At 36.7% G+C, this 22,488-nt stretch overlaps 1 pseudogene; it reads right to left on the bottom strand.

The window, feature by feature from the left end:
* Positions 1-21,911, bottom strand: part of LOC149124534 (long-chain fatty acid transport protein 3 pseudogene) — a 165,943-nt pseudogene extending 144,032 nt beyond the window's left edge.
* Positions 21,912-22,488: the final 577 nt, after the last annotated feature.

Raw genomic sequence — 22,488 nt, 5'->3', positions numbered from 1 at the left:
TTACATATCAGAAAATATTTTATTATCTGTAGATCACCCAAGAAGTTATTTACAAATAATTATTGCATCATTTTTGTATTTCAATTAGTTTAAATTGTTTAAAAGAAATTAAAATGAAGAAAACCAAGACTCAATATTGGAGGAGCTATTTGACAGAATAAAAATGCAATATTAAAGTAATGTGTGTTCTAATATATGATTCTGCTTTTGTTCTGTACTTTGAATTGTTCCTGTGTGCATGGGTACATTTCTTCTATTCTTCAAGGTCTAATAAACTGACCTCAGTTTTCATTTCTTATTAATTCTAAGAAAGCTCTGTGCTTGGACCAGCACTACTTGACACAGAGAAAATGGGAGAATGGCTATGGGCCAACAATATTGAACGTGATTCATTTAAAATTTCCACTTCTTTAACTAAATCAAAATATTAATGAACTGGCTGAAGATAGCTGATAAATAGTGAAGAATTTGTAAGTTCAAAAGCTGTAAGAATAATTTCTCAGCAAGTTTTCTTTGATCACACATGCTCAGATACGTTGATAAGTTAACTGCTGCTTTTACAGATCCTTCCATGATTGTAAATGGCCTCACCATGACCTTTCCCACAAGTAAAGAATAAACTATTTTTGACAAAACATGCTGTAAAGTTGCCAACGTTTTTAAAAATAAATGAAAGCAGAAAAAATGACAAAGCATGTTTGAGTAGCAAAAATATGAGGAAAGGCTACGTTGATAGACAAACACTTTTTGGTTCAAAGTCATCACTACATATTTTATTCAATGTGAAAAAAGAAGAAGAGGAGGCAGCGCCGCGACTCACTAGGCTAATCCTCCGCCTGTAGTGCCAGCACCCCGGGTTCTAGTCCCAGTTGAGGCACCAGATTCTGTCTCGGTTGTTCCTCTCCCAGTCTAGCTCTCTGTTGTGGCCTGGGAAGGCAGTGGAGGATGGCTCAAGTGCTTGGGCCCTGCACCTGCATGGGAGACCAGGAGGAAGCACCTGGCTCCTGGCTTCAGATCGTCACAGTGTGCCAGCCGTAGCGGACATTTAGGAGGTGAACCAACGGAAGGAAGACCTTTCTCTCTGTTTCTCTCTCTCTCACTAACTCTGCCTCTCAAAAAAAAAAAAAAAAAAAAAAAAAAAAGAAAGAAAAAGAAGAGGAAGGATAACATGTATAGTTGTACTATAAAGTGGAGAAAATCACTAGTTTGCTTAATTGGTAAAATAATTACATTAGGTTTATTTTCATGGCACTAATATGCACTGCAACATAGCTGGATGAAATGTTATTTGACAACTCTACCATTCATGTATATATTTTTCACATAAAGATTATATGGGAAACGTCTGTTTATGTAAAAAAGATGAAATTGATAAATTGCAAATAGTTTTAGATTCCAGTAGCTATAAAACAGTTACATGGAAGTAATATGCAGAAAGTATACTGTCAGTTACATTATCTATGAATGCTTTCATGAAGAAAATGTAAATTACAGCAGAATGCTCAAATTTCAAAAATTATACAGAGTGATATCAACTATTTTGGAAGATGTTCAATGTACACTGATAAACAGGTAACAATAAATAATAAAGCATGTAGATGTCTTTTTGGAAAATATTAGGATAAACATTAATAAAGATAATACATATAAAATTGTGATTTTGTTTTTTAGCAAACTTATTTGATATTTAATTTGTGATAGTTCAGGGCAGGAAGCGTTTGTTTTTTTTTTTTTGGCAATGTAAATGAAAGTTAAAACACTTACAATATGTTCAGTTCTAAGAACCAAAGAGAACTGTTAGGGACATCATAATTTTGAATACATGTAGAAGATATAATATATAAATATATATCTTACATTTGCTTTAAAAAATCAGAAGAAATATTTAACATGAAGAAGATTCACCCTATTGCCGAGAAATATATTATACACAATGTTTTCCTTTATTCTAAGATGTGAAACTATCAGCCATATTTAATATTTGGAACTCAACATGAGAATTCTGACATCCCAGACTGTAAAACTAGTTTCATTTCTTCATGATTTCACATATCATTCAATTCATTCAACTATATTATAGGAAACAGTGGAAAGTATTTTCAAGGCATTCAAACAACCATACACAGTTGGACAATGATATGCTCAATGTACTTACTTCTAAAACTAAATTAAATTTTAAAAATAGTACATCACTTATTTAATTTTTTAAAGATTTATTTATGTGAGAGGCAGAGTTAGAGACAGGGAGAGGAAGAGACGGGGGGAGGGGGTCTTCCATCTGCTGCTTCATACCCCAAATGGCCACAATGTCCAGAGCTTGGCAAATCAAAAGCCGTGAGTCAAGAGCTGCTTCTGGATCTCCCATATGGATGGTAGGTGCCCAGACACTGAGGACATCTTCCGCTGCCTTTCCCAGGTGCATTATCAGGGAGCTGGATTGGAAATGGAGCAGTTGATACTGAAACTGGTTCCCCTATGGGATGCTGGCACCACAGGCAGAGGCTTAACCTACCTTTGCCACAAGACTAGCCCCTGGTTATTGAAATTTAATCACTCAATTGTTACAAAGGACTGTAAGAGAATGGTAGTTATATCATATCATATCAGCCCTATGTTAAGAAAATATGTTTACTAAAAATATATTGCTGGGTGCCAGTGCTGTAACATAGCAGGTAAAGCCGCCACCTGCAGTGCTGGTATCCCATATGGGTGCTGGTTCATCCAGCTCCTTCACTTCCCATCCAGCTATCTGCTATGGTCTGGGAAACAGGCAAAGATGGATTGCGTCCTTGGGTCCCTGTACCCACGTGGGAGACGTGGAAGAATCTCCTGGCTTCGGATCAGTGCAGCTCCAGCTGTTGCAGCCAGTTGGGGAGTGAAACAGTGGATGGAAAACCTCTCTCTCTTCCTCTCCTTTTCTCTCTATGTAACTTTGGCTTGCAAATAGATAAACAAATCTTTAAAAATTATTGCTGAATGGCTACTTAAATAAAAAGTTAAAGATAGTAATTGTGGAACCTGAGAACTACACTAGAGTACCTGCATTCAATACCTCACTCTGGCCCTTGACTCTAGCTTCTTGATGATGCACACCCTGAAAGGAAACAGTGAGGGCTCAACTAATTGTGTTCCTGGCATTATATCTTGCAAGATCTGATGAGAATTCCTGGTTGCTGAGTTCATCCATTGACCAGTCTCTGCTATTCTGAGCATTGTGGAGTGCACCAGTGGATGAGAACTTATTCATTCTCATTCTCTTTCTCTCTCTCTCTCTTTCTCTCTCTCTCTCTTTCTTCCTCTCTTTCTCCTACACACACACAGAGAGACACACACACTATCAAATAAATAAAAATGAAGGTACATTTTCAAAAATGTACTTTGAGAAAAATAGAAGTCTGTGCATATGTGTGTGTATGTGTGTGTTTACACAAAGATAGTCACTGGTGATTTAAGACATAGGAAGGAATTCTACTTCTATGCAGATAGTATATTACTGAAAATACAAGAGTACCTCAAAAATTCTCTGGGAAATAGGAATAAAAGATAAATTCATTTTGGTGCAAAACATGAAATTCATGCAAGGCTTTCTTTCAATATCAGAATTTCCAACTACCTTTCCGAAAACCCCTCATACTTTTTAATTAATTAATTAATTATTTTTTAAGGAATACAAATTTCGTAAGTACAACTTTAGGAATATAGTTATTCTTCCCACCATACCTGCCCTCCATCCCACACTCCCACCCTTACTCTCCTCCCTCTCCCCTTCCCAGTTCCATTCTCCATTAAGATTCATTTTCAATTAGCTTTATGCAAAGAAGAATGTCTCTGCTCTCTCCATGGACAAGGCAGGCTCACAGGGTGGAGAGGGGATCCTCTGCAACTTGAGATGGAGGGAGCCTTCTGTGCTGTCACTGTGGGAATTCTGTAACTGCTAAATAGGGCATGAGGTATAGCTTGGTCTCAGGGTAATCACTGTATCTAGAACCAGAGGCTCAGAGATCCTTGACAAACAGGGGTAGGTACTGCAGAGGGTTCTGTACTCACACTGAGGACTGCAAAGATCCTTTTCTTTGTTCATGTGGCAGCATGGGTGAAGACTGCTCCCACTATGGCCTAAATCCATCATTGATTACCTTGGAAGGGAGATGAGGATGTGATTACACCAACAGGTATGATCATATCCTACCCTCTGCTGACAATAGGGTATATATGCCCTACCCATATTGAGTGTCCCCCTGGATTCTCATTCCACTTTAAGCTCTGACCAGAAACCCTTTGCCCCACACAACACATGCTACTGAAGGAGTAGAGTTCCCACTATGCCACAGAGGGTTAGTTCAAAGACAAACCCCATGCATGCAGGAAACCAACAAGTATTTCCAAAATTCTGAAAAATAAATACATAGATATAAGACCAAGAACAGGGAAGACAACATGATTCCCCCAAAGGAACACAACAGAACTTCAAAATTAAAATGTGAAGATGAGGAGATTTGAATACCTGAAAAGGAACTCAAAGGATTGATCATAGGTTTACTCAGAAGCAATGGAGAAGCAAATTCATGAGTTAAAGAATTTCATACATGACATGGATGAAATATTTTCCCATAAGATAAGGATTTTGGAGAGAAATCAATATTAGAAATATTGAAGTGAATATTTCAATATGTCAAATAATTCAATGGAAAGCCTTAACAACAGAATTGGGGAGGGAGGTGAAAGAATATCGAGGTAGAAGACAAATCTTTGGAGATATCTCAGACCAAAAAATGAACAAAAAGGAATTACAAAAAAAATCAAGTGTTTTAAATTTATAGGTTGCTATCAAATAAAAATATGTATTTTAGGAATATCTGAAATAGTGGACAAAGAGAAAAGATTACAAGAACTATTCAGTGAAATAATAACAGAAAACTATCATAATTTGCAGAAAGAACAGGACATCCAAATACAGAAAGCATATAGAATTCCTAATAGATGTAACCAAAAATGATCTTCATCACAACACATTGTAGCCAAACTGTCAACAGTAAAACATAAAAAAAGATTCTAAGATGTACACAAGAGAAATTCCAAATTATTTTCAGAGGATCTCCAATTAGACTGATGTCTAATACCTCACTGGAGACACTATAGGCTAAGAGGTAATGGGGAAACATTGTCCAAATCTTAAAAGAATAAAACTGTCAACCAGAGTACTGTACCCTACAAAGTTCTCATTTATGAATGAGGGTGATAAAAATATCTTCCATAAAGAACCAAAATTGAAAGAATTTGTCACCACATGTCCAGCCTTTCTAAAGGTGTTGAATGATGTGCTATGCACAAAAGCACAGAAAAGTAGTCATCATTGTGAAAGAATGTGAAGGCAGAAAATCTCCCAGTAAAAGTAGAAAGAAAATCCAAATCATACAATAGGAATATTTATAGAAAAATGTCAGAGCAAGTCATTACCTGTTAATAGTAACCTTGAATTAAATAGACTAAAATCTCTAATTATAAGATACAGACTATCTGAATGAATTAAAAACCAAGACACATCTATTTTCTGCCTACATGAAAAACATCTCACCAACAAAGATAGCTGCAGACTATGATGCAGAAATGATGAAAAATGATATTCCGTCCTATTGAAAGCAGAAAAGGGCAAGTGTAGACATTCTAATATCAGACAAAATAGACTTTAAGACAAAATCAGTTAAAACAGGCAAAGTAGGGCACTATGTAATGATTAATGGATCAACTCAACAGAAAGATATAATTATTATAAATATATGTGCGCCTAATTACAGGGTGTTTACTAGCTATTTAAAAGAAATTTTAATGAATCTAAAGCGAGACAGTAACAACAGTAAAGGGGTACTTCAACATCCCACTTCATTCAATGGAAAGAACAATTAGACAGCAAATCAACAAAGAAACAACAGAGCTAACTGCCACTATGAACAAAATGGATCTAATTGATATCTACAGAACTTGTTATCCCACATTTCAAGAAAACACATACTTTTCACCAGTGTCTCGGACTTTCTCTAGGATAGACCACATACTAGAACATAAAGGAAGTCTCAGAAAATTTAAAAAAATGAAATCATACAATTAATCTTTTTTGAACATAAAGGAATAAAGCTGGAAATTTGGAACTTGAGACTGTCTAGAAAATATTCAATCATATGGAGACTGAAGAGCATGCTTCTAAATGAACAGTGGGAGGTAGAATACACCAAAGGGAAATCAAAAAATTCCTGGAAACAAATAAAGATGACAATACAAAATGTCAAAACGTATGGAACCCAGCAAAAGCAGTGTTAACAGGGAAGTTTATGGTAACTGGTGCCTACATATAGAAATTGGAAGGGCATCAAATAATGAGCTATCAATACATCTTAATAAGACCTATAAAAACAATAGCAAACCAAACCCAAAATTAGTAAGAGAAAAAAATAATTAAAATTATGGAAGAAATAAACAAATTTGAAACTAAGAAAGCAAAGAACAGTTTTTATTAAAAAAAATTGATACATCATTGGCCTCACTAAACAAAAAGAGGGAGGAGACCCAAATCAATATAATTAGAGATGAAAAACGAGATGGAACAATGCATAACACAGAAATAAAAAGAATCATCAGAAATTACCACAAAAAGCTATATGCTCACAAATTGGAAAATCAAAAAGAAATGCATAGATTCCTGGACAAATACTATCTACCAAAATTGAGTCATGAAGACATAGACAATCTAAACAGACCAATAACTGAGATGGAGACTGGATAAAAATAAAGTCCCACCTACCAAAGAAAAGCCCAAAACCAGAAGACTTCATTGCTGAATTCTACCAGACTTATAAAGAAGAACTAATACCAATTTTTCTCAAACTATTAAAAATAATTGAAAGTAAGCGAATTCTGCTAAACTCCTACTAAGAAGCCAGCATCATCTTATTTCCAAACTTTAAAAAAAGTACAACAGAGAAAGTTAGTGATAGACACATATCATTAATGAACACAGGTCCAAAAACCCTCAATAAAGTACTAGCTAATCAAATGCAGCAACACATCAGAGTGATCATTCACGTGGACCAAGGGGAATCTATCACTGATATGCAGGAATCATTTAATAGATACAAAGCCAATTGAAGAATAGAAACTATATGAATATCTCAACAGATGAGTATAAAACATGGGATGAAATACAACATTCTTTTACGATTAAAAAAAAACCTTATGTACATTAAATACAAAAGGAACATTCCTCAACACAATCAAGGTAATACATGACAAAGCCACAGCCAGCATCATATTAATTAGGGAAAATTGGAAGCATTTCCACTAAGATCCCAAATCAAACATAGATGCCCAATTTTAGCCTGAGCCATTGGGCAAGAAAATGAAATCAAAGGAATACAAAATGGAAACGATGCAGCAAAATCATCCCTATTTGCAGAAGACATGGTTCTGTATATAGGGAAACCAAAAGACTCCACTAAGAGACTATTGGAATTCCTAAGGGAAGTTGCTAAAGTTCCAGGATATAAAATTAACACACAAAAATCAATTGTCTTTTTACACACAGAAAATGACATGGCTTAACATTGATTTAATATAAGTCCAATTCACAATAGCTACAAAAATTTAAATACCTTAGAATAAATTTTACTTTAACCAAAAAGTGAAAGATCTCTATAAGAATTACAAAATATTAAAGAAATAAATAGAAGAAGACACACAAAATGGAAAATCTATCATATTCACGGATTGAAAGAATTAACATTACCAAAATGTCCAAGCTACCAAAAGTAGTTATTTTATAGATTCAATGCAGTCCCAATCAAAATACCAATAACAGTCTCAGATCAGATCTAGAAAAAAATTATGCTAAAAAAGCTAAAGCTAAACTGCAGAAGTCATTCCATACATCTACAACCAAGTTATCTTTGACAATAATACTAAAATCAATCCCCGGAGAAAGGATATTGTCTTCAATAAATGGTGTTGGAAAAACTGGATATTTGCATGCAGAAGTGTGAAACAAGACCTCCACCTTATGCCATATACAAAAATCAACCCAAAATGCATTAAGGAATTGAACCTATGACCTGATAGCATCAAATTACTTGAAGGGGGCACTGGGGGAACTCTACAAGACACTGTCAGAGCTAAAGACTTCTTGGGAAAAAAAACGAGAAACACAGGTAATAAAAGCAAAAAGAGACAAATAGGAGTACATCTAGCTAAGAAGCTTCTGTACTACAAAGGAAACACTCAACAAAGTAGAGAGGCAGTTGATAGCATGGAGAAAATATTTGCAAACTATGAAACTGATAAAAGATTGGTATCTATAATCTATATAGAGTTTAAGAAACTCAACAACAGCAAAACAATCAAGGTAGGAAATGAGCAAAGGACAAGAACAGGCATTTTTCAAAAGTGGAAATTCAAATAGTCAACAGACACATGAAAAAATGCTCAGGATCACTAGCTAACAGGGAAATGCAAATAAAAACCACCATGAGATTTCACCAAACTCCAATTAGAATGGCTCTCATATGTAAATTAAAAAACAATAAATGCTGGACAGGATGTGAGGGAAAAGGTACCATATCCACTGTTGGTGAGAATGCTAACTAGTATAGCCATTGTGGAAGATGGTGTGGAGATTGCTCAGAAAGCTGAAAATATACCTACCATGTGACTCAGCCATCACACTTCTGGGAATTTACCCAAAGGAAATGAAATCAGCATATGAAAGAGTAATCAGAGCCTCACATTTACTGCAGCTCAATTCACAATAGCTAACACACAGAATCAACCCAGATGTCCATCAACAAATGACTGGATAAAGGAACCATGCTATATTTACACCATTAAATACTACACAACCATAAAAATAGAATCAAATCTTGTCTTTCACAACAAAAAGAAGGCAAGTGGAAATCATTATACTTAGTTAAATAAGCCAGTCACAAAAGTACAAATTCCATGTTTTCCCTGATCTTTGATAACTAATGTATATGAGTGAAATTGTCATTTTATAGCTGATTATTGTTATAGCAATTATCTCTACTGTTGATAAACAGTGTTTTTTCTTATTATTATTTGTTGAATCCTCTACTTCATGGAAGGTTAACCCGATGATTATAATATAAACTGTAAGTATGTCATTGTAAAAATTAAAAGAAAGAATAACAAAGGAAGGAGGAGGTAGGTTTGGAACATGGTTTGGAGGGATGGTAGGGTGGGAAATATCACTAGGTTCCTAAATGTGTATATAAGAAATATATGAAATTTGTTCATCTTATATAAATTTTAAAAAGTAAATAAAAATAAAAGAAAAGAAATAACATGAATAAACACCATTTTCTTGTTCTGAGAAGGTTCTTTGCTTCTCAGATGTTGTTGCTTCTAAACGCTCTCCCAAGACAATGGAAGGAGATAACAATTGTTATAACCTTACTATACTTGCATTTCTACAAAAATTTCTCTATGTAACTCTATGTATATATATTGAGCTTAATAAGTTTATACTGACACATCTAGCTCTAATACATGCTGTATGGATATTATCATATAGCCTATGCTTTAGCTTGCTTTTTTTTGACAGGCAGAGTTAGACAGTGAGAGAGAGAGACAGAGAGAAAGGTCTTCCTTTTCCGTTGGTTCACCCCCCAAGTGGCCGCTATGGCCAGCGCATTGTGGCTGGTGCGCTGCGCCAACCCGACGCCAGAATCCAGTGCTTCCTCCTGGTCTCCCATGTGGGGGCAGGGCCCAAGGACCTGGGCCATCCTCCACTTGACTCCCAGGCCACAGCAGAGAGCTTGACTAGAAGAGGAGCAGCTGGGACAGAATCCAGCACCCCGAACGGGACTAGAACCTGGGGTGCTGGCACCGCAGGCAGAGAATTAGCCTAGTGAGACGCGGCACCAGCCAACATTTACTTATTTTTAATTACTAACTCCAACAAAGAGAAATGCAGGCCCATTTTCTAACAGCCAATTACCTCTTTAATGTCAGTGTAGGTATAAAACAGTCTTAGAATTCTTGATCTATATTGTCCAGAAAGTAACTTTTAAGACTTTGGTATAAGTGCTTGTGTGTAGTTCCTTTTTCCTCCTGACTTCCTTTCCTAATGTCCTGCATAATGCTCTGATACTTGTCTGGATATTGCTTTCACAATCGTGCAAACAATTACCCTCCACCACCACCACCACCTCTGTCCCATACCTCCTCCAATCATGTAAACTAATTTCTATCAAATCACTTTCTACTAGTTCCACTCCCCTGGTTGAACAGACTGATGCAAATTTTGAACTATAATTTGCTCTAAAGAAATGGGATTTTCAGGATTTAGCTGTGTCTTCTGGAATTGTGTTTCTAACCAGATTATATTTAAATAAACTGGACACTCTATTTACAGTGGAAACAAGATATTGATTATCCATGCTACAATGCTGCAGAAGTGACATGGAAAGTATTGTCACTGATACCACAAGCCAAATATACATAAAAATTTCAGGATGTTAATATCCTTGCTAATATATAACATTATTGTAAGCTGAGGAGTATAGTGTGAATAGTTGTTTGCTAGTAAGTGAGCTAAAGACAGTGGAGAAACAAAAGGAAAAGCTCAAGTCAAAGTTCACAGTGATGATCCAACAACTTGTACCTTTGTCCACATAGAAAGCTTTTCTCCTGTAGCCATAGGACCAAGGTTTCTGGAAAACAAGCACAGTCTTACCTTGAAAGTGAAATTACAGAGTAAATTATTCTCCTACTCCTTCAGATTGTCTATAATTAAATTAGGGCAACTGATTGTGAAGGAATACAATAAGAACAGATCTCATTGAGACATGAACATCAAACTCCTACATTGTGTCAAGTTTTTTTTTTTTTTTTTCCAGTAAAAGATTTCATTTCTTGTTGAGGATGTTAACTCTCAATTGCAGATTACTGCTGATTTTTTTCAAACTCTACCCTCACCATTTCTTATTACCTAAATTATTAATAGACTGGATTTCTACAGGTTCCAAAGGTGAGGTAGGAATCATGACCCATAATTCAGTGCACTTCACAGTCAACAGTGACATGATGTTTTCAAATCAAACAGACAGAAATATGGAAATAGGGTGAGAATGGCTTGCCAATGTGCAGTGATTGTAATAGAAGTATACAGCTACATTGGGGCAATTTATTCATATAAGTCAACTATGCAGTGATTCTCAATTTGATGTGATAGCTTGAGGAATTAGAACATTTTCTAACAGCATTTGATTTGTGCCATATATGTGGATTCCAAGGTGATCTGCACAAAACAAAATTATAATACCTTAAGAACTTTAGTATACTATAGAGGAAGGTGCTCAAGGACATAGAGAGGTGTCCATATTGTTGTGCAGTGTTAAATCTCCACCTGTAATGTTACTGTTATCCCATAACAGAGTGCCAGTTCTATTCCCAGTTATTCACTTATAAGCAGCTCCCTGCTATTCATCTGGGTAAGGCAGCAGAGGATGGCCCAAGCAGTTGGGATTCTGCCACCCATATAGTTGGCCCGGATGGCATTCCAGTATTGTGGCTTTGGCCTGTCCCAGTCCTGATCATTGCAACCATTTGAGGAGTGGGTAAATCAATCAATAAAACTCTCTCTCTCTCTCTCTCTCTCTCTCTCTCTGCATCTCAAATAAATAAATAATCTTTAAAATTATGTAGGGAAATTGTAATGTTAGTGTGGATTAAATACATAACAACTCTACACATACTAACTACCGACGGTGGCACATCTTTCACTAAGAATATAACAAATAAACTTTTAGGGTAGACCCAGTATCTTTGAAGAGCTCCTTAGTCACAATCTTTATACATCAGAATTTTTATTATTAATTTTTTATTTGACAGGTAGAGTTATAGACAAAGAGAGAGATAGACAGAGAGAAAGGTCTTCCTTCCATTGGTTCACTCCCCAAATGGCCGCTAGGGCCAGCGCTGTGTTGACCCGAAGCCAGGAGCCAGGTACTTCTCCCCAGTCTCCCATGTGGGTGCAGGGGCCCAAGCACTTGGTCCATCCTCCACTGCTCTCCCAGGCCACAGCAGATAGTTAGACTGTAAGAGGAGCAACCGGGACTAGAACCCAATGTCCATAAGGGATGTCAATGCCACAGACGGAGGATTAATCAAGTGAGCCACGGCACCAGCCCCTATAGGTCAGAATTTAAAGTGGACAAATGCTATTGAACTAGGATCTCTAAAAGCAATGCCCATAATGAGACTCAAAGGTGGCAAGTGCCATCAAGCAACATAATTGTCAGAGGCACTGTAGGTGGGATGGCATTAGTAGAGAGTGGAGTCAAATCAGCAATATGAATGGCTTGAATTGCACATCACTATGTCATCGAATAGTACATTATTTTGTTCTTAAAAGAAAAATATATGGGCAATATATGAGTATTGAGTTCATAGGGATGCCATGAAAATGACCATAAATGCATAAAGCTAAAATAGTAGAAATACATTCTTTCATATTCCAAATGTTAGAAAACTGAATTCAAGACATTGTAGCCATAGCCATCCTCTACCTGAATGCTTAGACATGTTAATATTATCTCTCCTTCCATCGTAACAGAGAAGGCTCTCTGTGAGTTTCTGTTCTGTGTCAAATTTTTCTTCTCATACTGATAGAACATTGTCATACAAAGGCTCAACATAACCTAGTGTTACCATATTATTAAGCGATTGCATCATCAAAGACCTCACTTCCCAATAAGAGCATATTCATAGTTACTAAGGGGTAGAGTTTAAAGACAACATTTTCAGGTTCAAAATTCTATCCAATAAATATAATCCAATAAAATTTTACTTGATCTATATTAGCAAAACTGTTACACATGTAATGAAAGAAATCTAACTTGGATAACCTGAACAGAAACCCACAACCCATTAACTGATTTCTGTAATCTGATTCAGTTTACAGATTAGAACCTCTGGTGTGTAGAGCAAACCTGAACCACTTTAGAAATGATCCAGGTACATTAGTAAAGTGTTATACTGTTATTTTCCCAGCCTTAATCATGGGGACTTAGGTATTTTACCTGTATGTTTATATTGAAAAAGGTAAGTAATAGGACTTTTTGTAAATTACTCTACATGGACTCTAAAATATGACCCTAATCCTTGGACACCTAGAATTTCAGTACCCATGTTACAGAAGAGCTTCTGAGGTCAATCAGTCAATACAGTATTTTTTACCTTTTTATTTTTTATGCAAACAGCAGGAAGTACAGAAACAGAGAGACAGGGTGATGTGTCTTTTGATGGTTCAGTCCCCAAATACCTGCTATAGCCAATGCTGGACCATAGTGAAACCAGGAACTCAGAATCCATTTGGGATCTCTCATAAGTGTTTCAGGGAATCAAGTACAAAACCATTACTTCTATCTTCCACAGTGTGCAATAGCAGGATGAGAAGAACAGCCAGAACTGAAACCTAGATACAATGATGCAGGATGTGGGCACATTTTTGCCAATGATCAATCCCAGTTAAGAAAGTTTTATTTCAGTTCTAGCTCAAAGTGGATCCAGTGGATCTCTTTCTACATTCTGTATTTATTTCCCCACTTTGAAAATTCTCAGCAACTAGCAGAATTTACCATGATTTTCTATCTAGTGTTATGAGATTTGTTAATAAAGATATTGGTCTATGTTAAAAATAGATCCTGAAGAATTATTTTATGACAACAAATTTAATCAGATGTTGATACCAGTGGAAGTTGCCCTTCAGATTTTGTTACCTCCCTTGATAAAATTGAACAAATTGCTTGATGCTTAGTACACACTGATTGATATGCAAAATACTTTCTCTGAATATTTGTTAGCAATAAACTAAAATCTGTTTTCTTTAAGCCAGCATAGCCAGCCATACACATTCTATGTCCTACTCTCCAGCTCCAATGCACATCACAGGAACTTTGGTCATCTTTCCCTTTCACAAGACATAGACTAGTCTATTACATTGTTACCACTATACTGATGGGATCTGGTAAGAAATTGAAACTAGTCTATACACATTTCAAAGATATTTGCATGGCAAACGGTGGGAAATAAATATGAAAACAAATCACTGAAGCCTTCTACTTCAGTGAAATTTATAAAGTCAAGTTGCATAGGTCATGTCAAGATAATTCTTCTCTGAAGAATGATAAATTGCTGCATCTGACCCTCCTACAACAAAATAAGAGGCATGATGACCAGTGTGTCTCCTTGGTATTTAGAGGCAATATATTCATTTGGGTTGACTAATGTAGTCTATTTACTAAATATCCCCAAAATTTGTTACTTCTGATCAAAATTAGAACAAGATTCTGAAATAAGTCTGCACTGCAGGGCTCTGACAAATGCACATGTATCCAGAAGAGTCCATTGTGCTGGGAGATGAAGATGTTTAGGGCAAGTTGGGAAAGTCCCCTATAGATGAATCATAGCACAAACCTTCAGGATAAATTTTTTTTGAAGAAAGTTTCCTGATGACAGATGAAAGATAGATATTTTGACATATTGATATTTTGAGCACCTGTTGTCATATATGTGGAATCTAAAAATGTTGAACACATAGAAGTGTAGGATAGAATAGCAATAACCTGAGGTGGGATGGGCAGGGAAAGGATGTATGCTGGCTCATGCATTAGTTAGGATGGGTTCAGTTGTACAGCAGAGTGACTGAAGCTGGAATAATATATATTTTAAGATGGTTGAAAGAAGCTTTTAAATGTCCTCATTCAAAATAATAAGTATTTGAGATTATGAATATGCTAATTATTTGCCTTGATTATTGCGCAGTGTTTATCTCTGTTGAAGGCTGTGGCTCACTTGGCTAATCCTCCGCCTGCAGCGCTAGCACACCGGGTTCTAGACCCGGTTGGGGCGCCAGATTCTGTCCCGGTTGCTCCTCTTCCAGTCCAGCTCTCTGCTATGGCCCGGGAGTGCAGTGGAGGATGGCCCAGGTCCTTGGGCCCTGCACCCGCATGGGAGACCAGGAGGAAGCACCTGGCTCCTGGCTTCAGATCAGCACAGCATGCCAGCTGTAGCAGCCATATGGGGAGTGAATCAGCAGATGGAAGACCTTTCTCTCTCTCTCTCTCTCTCTCTCTCTCACTGTCTAATTCTACCTGTCCAAAAAAAAAAAAAAAAAAAAGAAAAGAAAAAGAAAAAGAAATTACTAGTCCTTCATGGAGTAATTATTATCTTGTCCACCAAACCATAAAGCTGGGTATACATGGAAGTACTCTCTCATCAAATCTAAGTAGTGGATATGATTCAGACATATAAGAAGCAGTTCTTGGGTTTCTAACAAATAGCAGAAAATTCCACTACAGACTGCGGTTTCTTTTTGTGTGCTAAAGTTGTAGCCTTTCCTAAACTTTGTGATGACCTGCCAATGACTGGTCTTACTCTGATATAACCCAATTCCTTGTAATATGGCTGGACTGACACATCACCAACAACATATGCTATGTACTAATTGCTACACCTAATTTAGTTCACATAAAAAGAAGTAATCTTTCCAAACCCTTCTTACTCATTGGCATTGCATTGGGAATATGTTCTCGCAACATCATTTTAGGAAAACAAGTAATCTTCAAGAAGTATAGTCAGTTTCCCCACATAGTACTTTTGGAAAATATGTCCTTAAGTTTATTACATTTTTTTATATAAAGTGACTTTTCTTTTGACTCAATTTTTATGGAATTTTGTATAGATGAGCACTTTGATTTCCATTATTCTTACAAATTTAAGAAAATAAAATTTTGAATTTTCTTCCTCATGTGGAAATACTTTTATAGTAAGATACCAATTCTTCCAAAGCTGTTTTCTGCTGTTTAATTTTTTGAATGAAAAATATTTACAATAATTTCTGTTTATTTGTACACTCAATAGCTTTTCAAACAGATAAGGACATGCTGATGCTGCTAGCCAGGGTGCTCATTATTGACTCCTAATTGGTACCGGTTGATTTCGGGTAAGAAATATATTGTGCCTGAAGTTGAAGTACCCTGTGACATGCTGTGATACTTCTAGGATTCATGCCACCATTCATTAATCAGCATTCTAGAACTATTTTTGATCATTTTTATACATTATAGATACTCCTTCAGTGGCACTATTTTTGTAAATAACTATCTTTGTAGTGAGACATTTAATTGCAAATCTTTGGATTTATTCCCTTGATTTCAACAACACAATTCTGAGCTTTTCTTAAAAAAAAAAAAAATCCCAAATTTGTTATTTTACCTTACATATTCAACTTGGTTAAGAAATATTTTTTTTTCCATTTTGCTTGCTAAGGAAAGTATTTAATTAAAACATGAGAGAATAATCTCATGACAAACTTTTAGAAAAGGCTGTTTCTTTGCCTTTAAAATTAACTTCATTATAAATATTTGTTCAAAATGTACATTTACTTGTCCAAAAACAAAAGCAAATTGTTTAATTTTGTACTGCCATCAATTTCATAGAGGACAACCAATTAGCTGAAACTTCTCCAGCTATGTTTGAATGTGAATTTTATAGTCTGGAATCAAAGTCTGCGAACATTAAAAATGAATTCTAACCAACTGATGTATTCCTGCATCTGTACATTTATTTTCCCATCATATTTTTATTGAAGCCCTTCTATTTACCAGTGAAACAATATTATAGGCAGTTCCCAACTCAAATATGAATTTTATTTCAAAATATTTTCTACAAATGTGAATAACTAGACATGTGTTTGAAATTCAGAACATTTCCAAAGTGGATATAAGTAATGGAGTCTCCAAGGTAAACTAACAGTTTCTCCAAAGCAAAGTCATTTTAAAAATCAGTGAATTTATTTTAAGGATATACTGTAAAACAAAATCACTTAGAGTTCAAAGCCATGATTCTCTTTTGCACTGTAATGCAGACCCTTAACTCTTATCACACTTTTAGACGTTTAGCCATTTGTTGTATTCTATGATCAACCAGGATAGTAACAGATGATGAGCATTTGAGGAAAAGAGACCAAGTATTAGGGGATATTTCCCCTTAACACTACTTGGATGTCACTTAGAATTAAAAGTAATAAAATCTCCCTAGCACTCTACATTTGGCTTCTCCTTCCAATTCTCCTAATGAGTTGTCATCTTTTACAAGAAGGACTCATCATTTCTACTTGTGTTTCAAAGTTTGGGTTTATTCTCCTTAGAACATTCCATCATCTTATAAAAAATGAAATTATCCCAACTCCCATGATCAAACCTATAGAAATATCATTTGCCAAATGGAATACTATAGCCCAGTAGTATCATAGATAGACATGACTTGGCTCTTTAACCTGTTAATTCAATCTAGTTTTGCATTTTTATCACAAAAGTATTTTTTCTGCTGTACTTATATTTATTGTCACCATTATCAGTACATAGGCTATAAGTTTTCTTTATCCTTCTATTTTCTTAACTGTTCTGTAGCTACAATTAAATTAATACAACCAAAGTCTGACATCTTCAAAACTGACTAATATCTTGGGGACCAGGAGGCAAGATTATAATATAAATAAGTAAAGTGAAGCTAAGATTGAATGTTTTATAATATATTTTAGGTGGAAGAAAAATGAAATGGACCAGGAAGTTATCAGAGCTGGCATGTATATATATTTAAGAGTTACTATCCCCCAATCATTTCACTTTTTCAACATTACAGTAAGGAAATAAGATATTTAAGCTCATTCCAGCCACAGAATTGTAGTATTAAGATTGCATCCATTCTGACCATAAAATGAAAAAAATCTAATTGTCCAATCAATAATGAATAGACAAAAAAAGTTGTAGCTATACATAATGGACTACAACTCAGTCATAAAAAAGGACAAATTTTTTCATTTGCAAGAACATGAATGAAAATGGAGGCCATTATGTTAAATGAAATAAACCAGGCAAATAAAGACAGGCAAGCATCAAGTGATCTCATTCATTTGTGGTGTCTAAAACAGTTGATCTCATGTAAGTCAAATGTATACTGGTAATTATCAAATGTTGAAGGTCAGTGAGGATGGAGAAAAGCTGATTAATGGGTACTGAATTATAGCTAGATAGGAGTAATAAGTGTAATCACAGTAAAGTGATTAGAGAACAGTAATGTACCTTATATTTCTCTGTAAAAAAAAAATAACTGGAAGATAGGATTTTAAAAGTTTTCACCATAAATAGATATTGAATATTTGAGGGTAGAGATATATTTATCCTGATTGGATATTACCCTGTGTATACCTGTATCAAAACAGAACATAGTATACACTATTTATAATTTTTATGAATCTATTGAGGTTTTTAACAAAAAAGAACATGAATTTTGATTTCATAACAAGCTTAACTAAAATTACAGCATTTCCTTTATCCCTTTGTTACCCAACATGCATTATTTCCCCCATTATCACCACATCATCATCACTTCTCTGTTAACCTTTTGCAATCGTGATTATTCTACCCTCTCCATAGATTTGCCTTTCCCTAAATACCACACAGTTGGAACCAAGCATTTGTAGCCTTTGGAAATCCACTTCTTTCATTTAGCAATCTCTGTTTAAGTTCCTACATGTTATATTTCTTTCTTTTAAAGACATATTTATCTATTTTGCAGGCAGAATAACAGGGAGTTTGTGAAAGAGGGATACAGAGAGATCTTCCATCCACTGTTTGAATCCCCAAATGCCTGCAACAACCAGGGCTGGGCCAGCACGAAGGAATTGCATCCTGGTATCCCACTTAGGTGGTAGGGGCCCTAGCACTTGGGCTAGCCTCTGCTACCTTCCAAGCTTCATTAGTAGGAACCTGGAGTAGAAGAATAGTAGGAATTTGAACTGGCTTCTCCTATCTGGTATGCTGGCATCATAATATTGGTTTAACCAGCTGGGCCACAAGGCCAGCTTCTGCATGTCTTTTCATGACTTGATAGCTCATTTCTCTGTAGTATTAAAAATTCACTATAGCCCAAATTTACCACAATTCATCCACTCATCTACAATAGGATATCTCAATTGCTTCCAAGTACTTGTAATTATGAATAAGGCTGCTAAAAAAGTCCACATTCAAGCGTTTATGTGGGCATATGTTTTCAACTCATTTGAGTAAGTAGCAAAGACCAAGATTTCTGGATAGTATGAGATTATTTATTTTTATAAGAAACTACCAAACAGTCTTCTAAAGTGACTGTACTACCTTGCACTCTCACGTGCAGCATATCTGATCTCTTCAACTTTCTTTTTCTTTATAGTGGTATGCTTTATGACAGTAAAAACAGTGGATTCTTTTTAGATTGAAAATTGCATAGACTTTGTATAGCTTTGAAAGACAGAGTGACAGAGAAGGAGACACAGGGCGAAAGAGATCTTCCTTATATTGGTACATTTCCTGCAAATGATCACAGTCAGGGCTGGGCCAGCCAAAGCTAGGAGCCTGGAACTCCCTCTGGTCTCCAGTGTGGGTGGCAGAGACCCAAGTGATATAATGGAACTCAGTAGTTATTTAAAGTTTAGACCAGTTGGAACTCTAGAACTCTTGCACTCCTGATATGAAACTGTTGGGAAATTGAGGCTTTAATGTTCACATGCCTCTAACCCACACTTCTATGCTTCTATGGCAACCAGTGTCACGGTAACCAGCAGTCTAGGAACTGACATAGCTCAGTTACGCAACTGCTTGCCTACGTGGCACTATTGTCTGTAGGCTCATACAAGAAGCTGAGAGACTGTGGTTAGATGTGGAATTCCTCCGTGGCTATCCACCAATGTGGACAAACACACATGTTTTACTGTGTATACTCACCCACCACCATGAGAACAAATGAGGTGTGGAACAGCAAAAGGCTTACTTTAAAGTTGTTCTTTTGCCTGTTCTTTTGGTGAGCTCCTGTCAGCATAGTCAGCAGGAATTGACTTAGGCCAAAATAGAGTTTTCTGCCCAACACAAAAAGGTGACCAATCACAAATGTTTGTATCTGATTGGCCATGGCCTGGGCACCTCTCCTAATGTGGACTGGTTTGTATACCTTACCCATTAGCTAAGAAGAATGCATGGATGACATCTGGAGTCACAGACTGGATCCTTCTGACTGCTATGATGAAAGATTGCAGGCAGAGATTTGAAAAAGCTGCCTGCAGCTGATCTCAAAAGAGTCAAGAGAAGATCAAAGGATGATGGGAGCTATCAATCTTGCCCTGGAAGGAGGGGATGCCACCCTCAGTGTAGCATCCAACTCTGGAGATGATCTGCTGATTATAATGGATGCATCTTCCAGTGAGGAAGACAATATTGAGCTTTCCATGCTGTCCAAAGCCTTTCCAGTGCTCACTCAGAAATTAAAGGCCCAGCAATCAAAGGCTCTCTGGGACAGTTGCAGGTCCCTCCTTATGTAGTGGAATTATTCAATGTTCCTTCTTTGTACTAAGGCAGAGCTGGTGGATTCAATTGCTAGAATTAGACACAAACCCTCTGAAATACCTTGCAGCTTAGCTGCTTTGACTATGGGTTGTAGGGGTAGATGAAATTTTGTTCTCAGAGCTGAAAATGTACAAACTCGTGTCTGATTGTATGCCCAGACATGTAGCCAAGCCTCTAGTCTATCCATCACATGGTAGGAGATCATTCTTTTAGATTGGCTTATGGCTGGTTCCAGCTTGTTGCAGTCTAAAGTCAGAAATTTACCTGGGGCCATCAGTAGATAGCAGACATATTCTGAGTTAGAGTAAGTGTGGGAATGGGAATGAGGAATGCCATGGATAATGTTAAGACTCACAGGCCAGATGAGGAAGTTCTCACCATAGGCATATGGGACCTTGTGTTGCAGGCTGCTCTCTCTGCTTTACTCAGCTCCTTGGTGGGAATACCTCCCCATATGCGGGACAGATTATCAAGGTAATTATCAATGCGTTGCTGTTTTGAAAGATGCAGAGATAGTATGCACATGGAAAGGGTTGTGAGCAATGACTCAGAAAAAGAGAGAGAACCAGTCAAGGTCACTAAAGACCTGTTATAACTCAATCTCCTGGTAGCAGAGAGAGAAAGCAAAAAGTTAGATGGACAGACTAATATGGTATTGCTGAAATCATGACAATTAAAACTGGAACAATGGTGCTAGCCACCTAAGAAGATTGGCTTATCCAAAGCACCTGAGCAGACAGCAGAGATCTAAGAGTGTGGCTACAAGATTTTCTGAGGGAACCTGAGCCATCTGAAATGGCCACTGGTGCCAATTGGACATTTAAATTTGATTAGGGTGGAGGCCAAGTGCCTGCCTAACAGGGATGGGTGAAGACCAGAGGCCTCATGTGGAACTTGATAAATGCTGCTTCCTCTATAATGTTCAGAGAGTACTGTCACTGGTACTTACAGGAGTCACTGGACACTGCTGCATGACAAATCTGAGAAGCTATGCCTGAAGTAGCCATAGATGGCTATGGAGGTCTCCCTATCAAAGTAAAAGCAGTAAAGCTGCCTTTGCTAATAGGGATCTACCACCCCAGGAATATACTCTGTATGTAATCGCATTTCTAAATCCGTACTTGGCATTGATGTCCTACATCAGAGTCTATGCATAAAACATTCCATCAGTGGGTTCTACCTGAAAATGTACTAAGGGGGCATGCCACGTACCCACCATTGCATCTACCCAATCCCATTTGGGTGACAAATACTAAGCAGTACATAGTGCAAGAGGGTCACAAAGATGTTATTGCATCCATTTGGGAACTAGAAAAGGTGATTGTTATCAGGCTCTTGCAAAGCCCATTTAACTCACCAGTTTGTCTTGTGGAAAAAGAGATAGGACATGGTGAATGGTGTAGGATACTTGGAGCTTAATAAAGTTGTTCCTCCTATGTAAGCGGTGGTTCCATCAGTGAGGGACATCCTGAACTCTCTCAGCCATGAACTTGGAACTTAGTATTTTGTTTTATATCTGGTTAATTCTTTACTTTTTTTTTCTATATCTCCTGAGAGTCAAAACTAGTTTGTCTGCACTGGCAAAAGATGACAGTGAACTGTCAGCATTCTTCCACAAGGCTAACTACATAGCCCTACATTATGTGGTGGTTTGGTAACAGCAGTTGTGGCATTGTGGCATATGCCTGTGTCCATTCATTCATGCAAATGATTCATTAAATAGATGATGTGATGATAACCTGTGGCTCTATTGCAGATGTGGAAGCAGCTATTGCCACTTTTCTGAGACATCTAAAATCATGTGGCTGTCTGTAAAATTCTTGGAAGTTGTTTGATTCAGTGAGAACAAGGTCATCCCTGAGGCAGTGATAGATAACATTCAGGCCTTTCCTACCCTGGTGACTAATGACTGTACACAAGTTACAGAAGTTTGTAGGATTGTTGGGATATTGGAGAGTGTTTATTTCACATCTGGTACAAATTCTGAGGCACTTGTACTATTGGTAAACAAGGGCATCAGTTGGAAAGGGGGTGAGCAAGAACA

This window comes from Oryctolagus cuniculus, chromosome 9 (genome assembly GCF_051225735.1).
Source record: "Oryctolagus cuniculus isolate XC-2025 breed Fujian yellow rabbit chromosome 9, ASM5122573v1, whole genome shotgun sequence".
Lineage (NCBI taxonomy): Eukaryota > Metazoa > Chordata > Mammalia > Lagomorpha > Leporidae > Oryctolagus > Oryctolagus cuniculus.
Note: the sequence above shows the minus strand (reverse complement) of the source record. Positions and strands in the feature narration are given on the sequence as shown.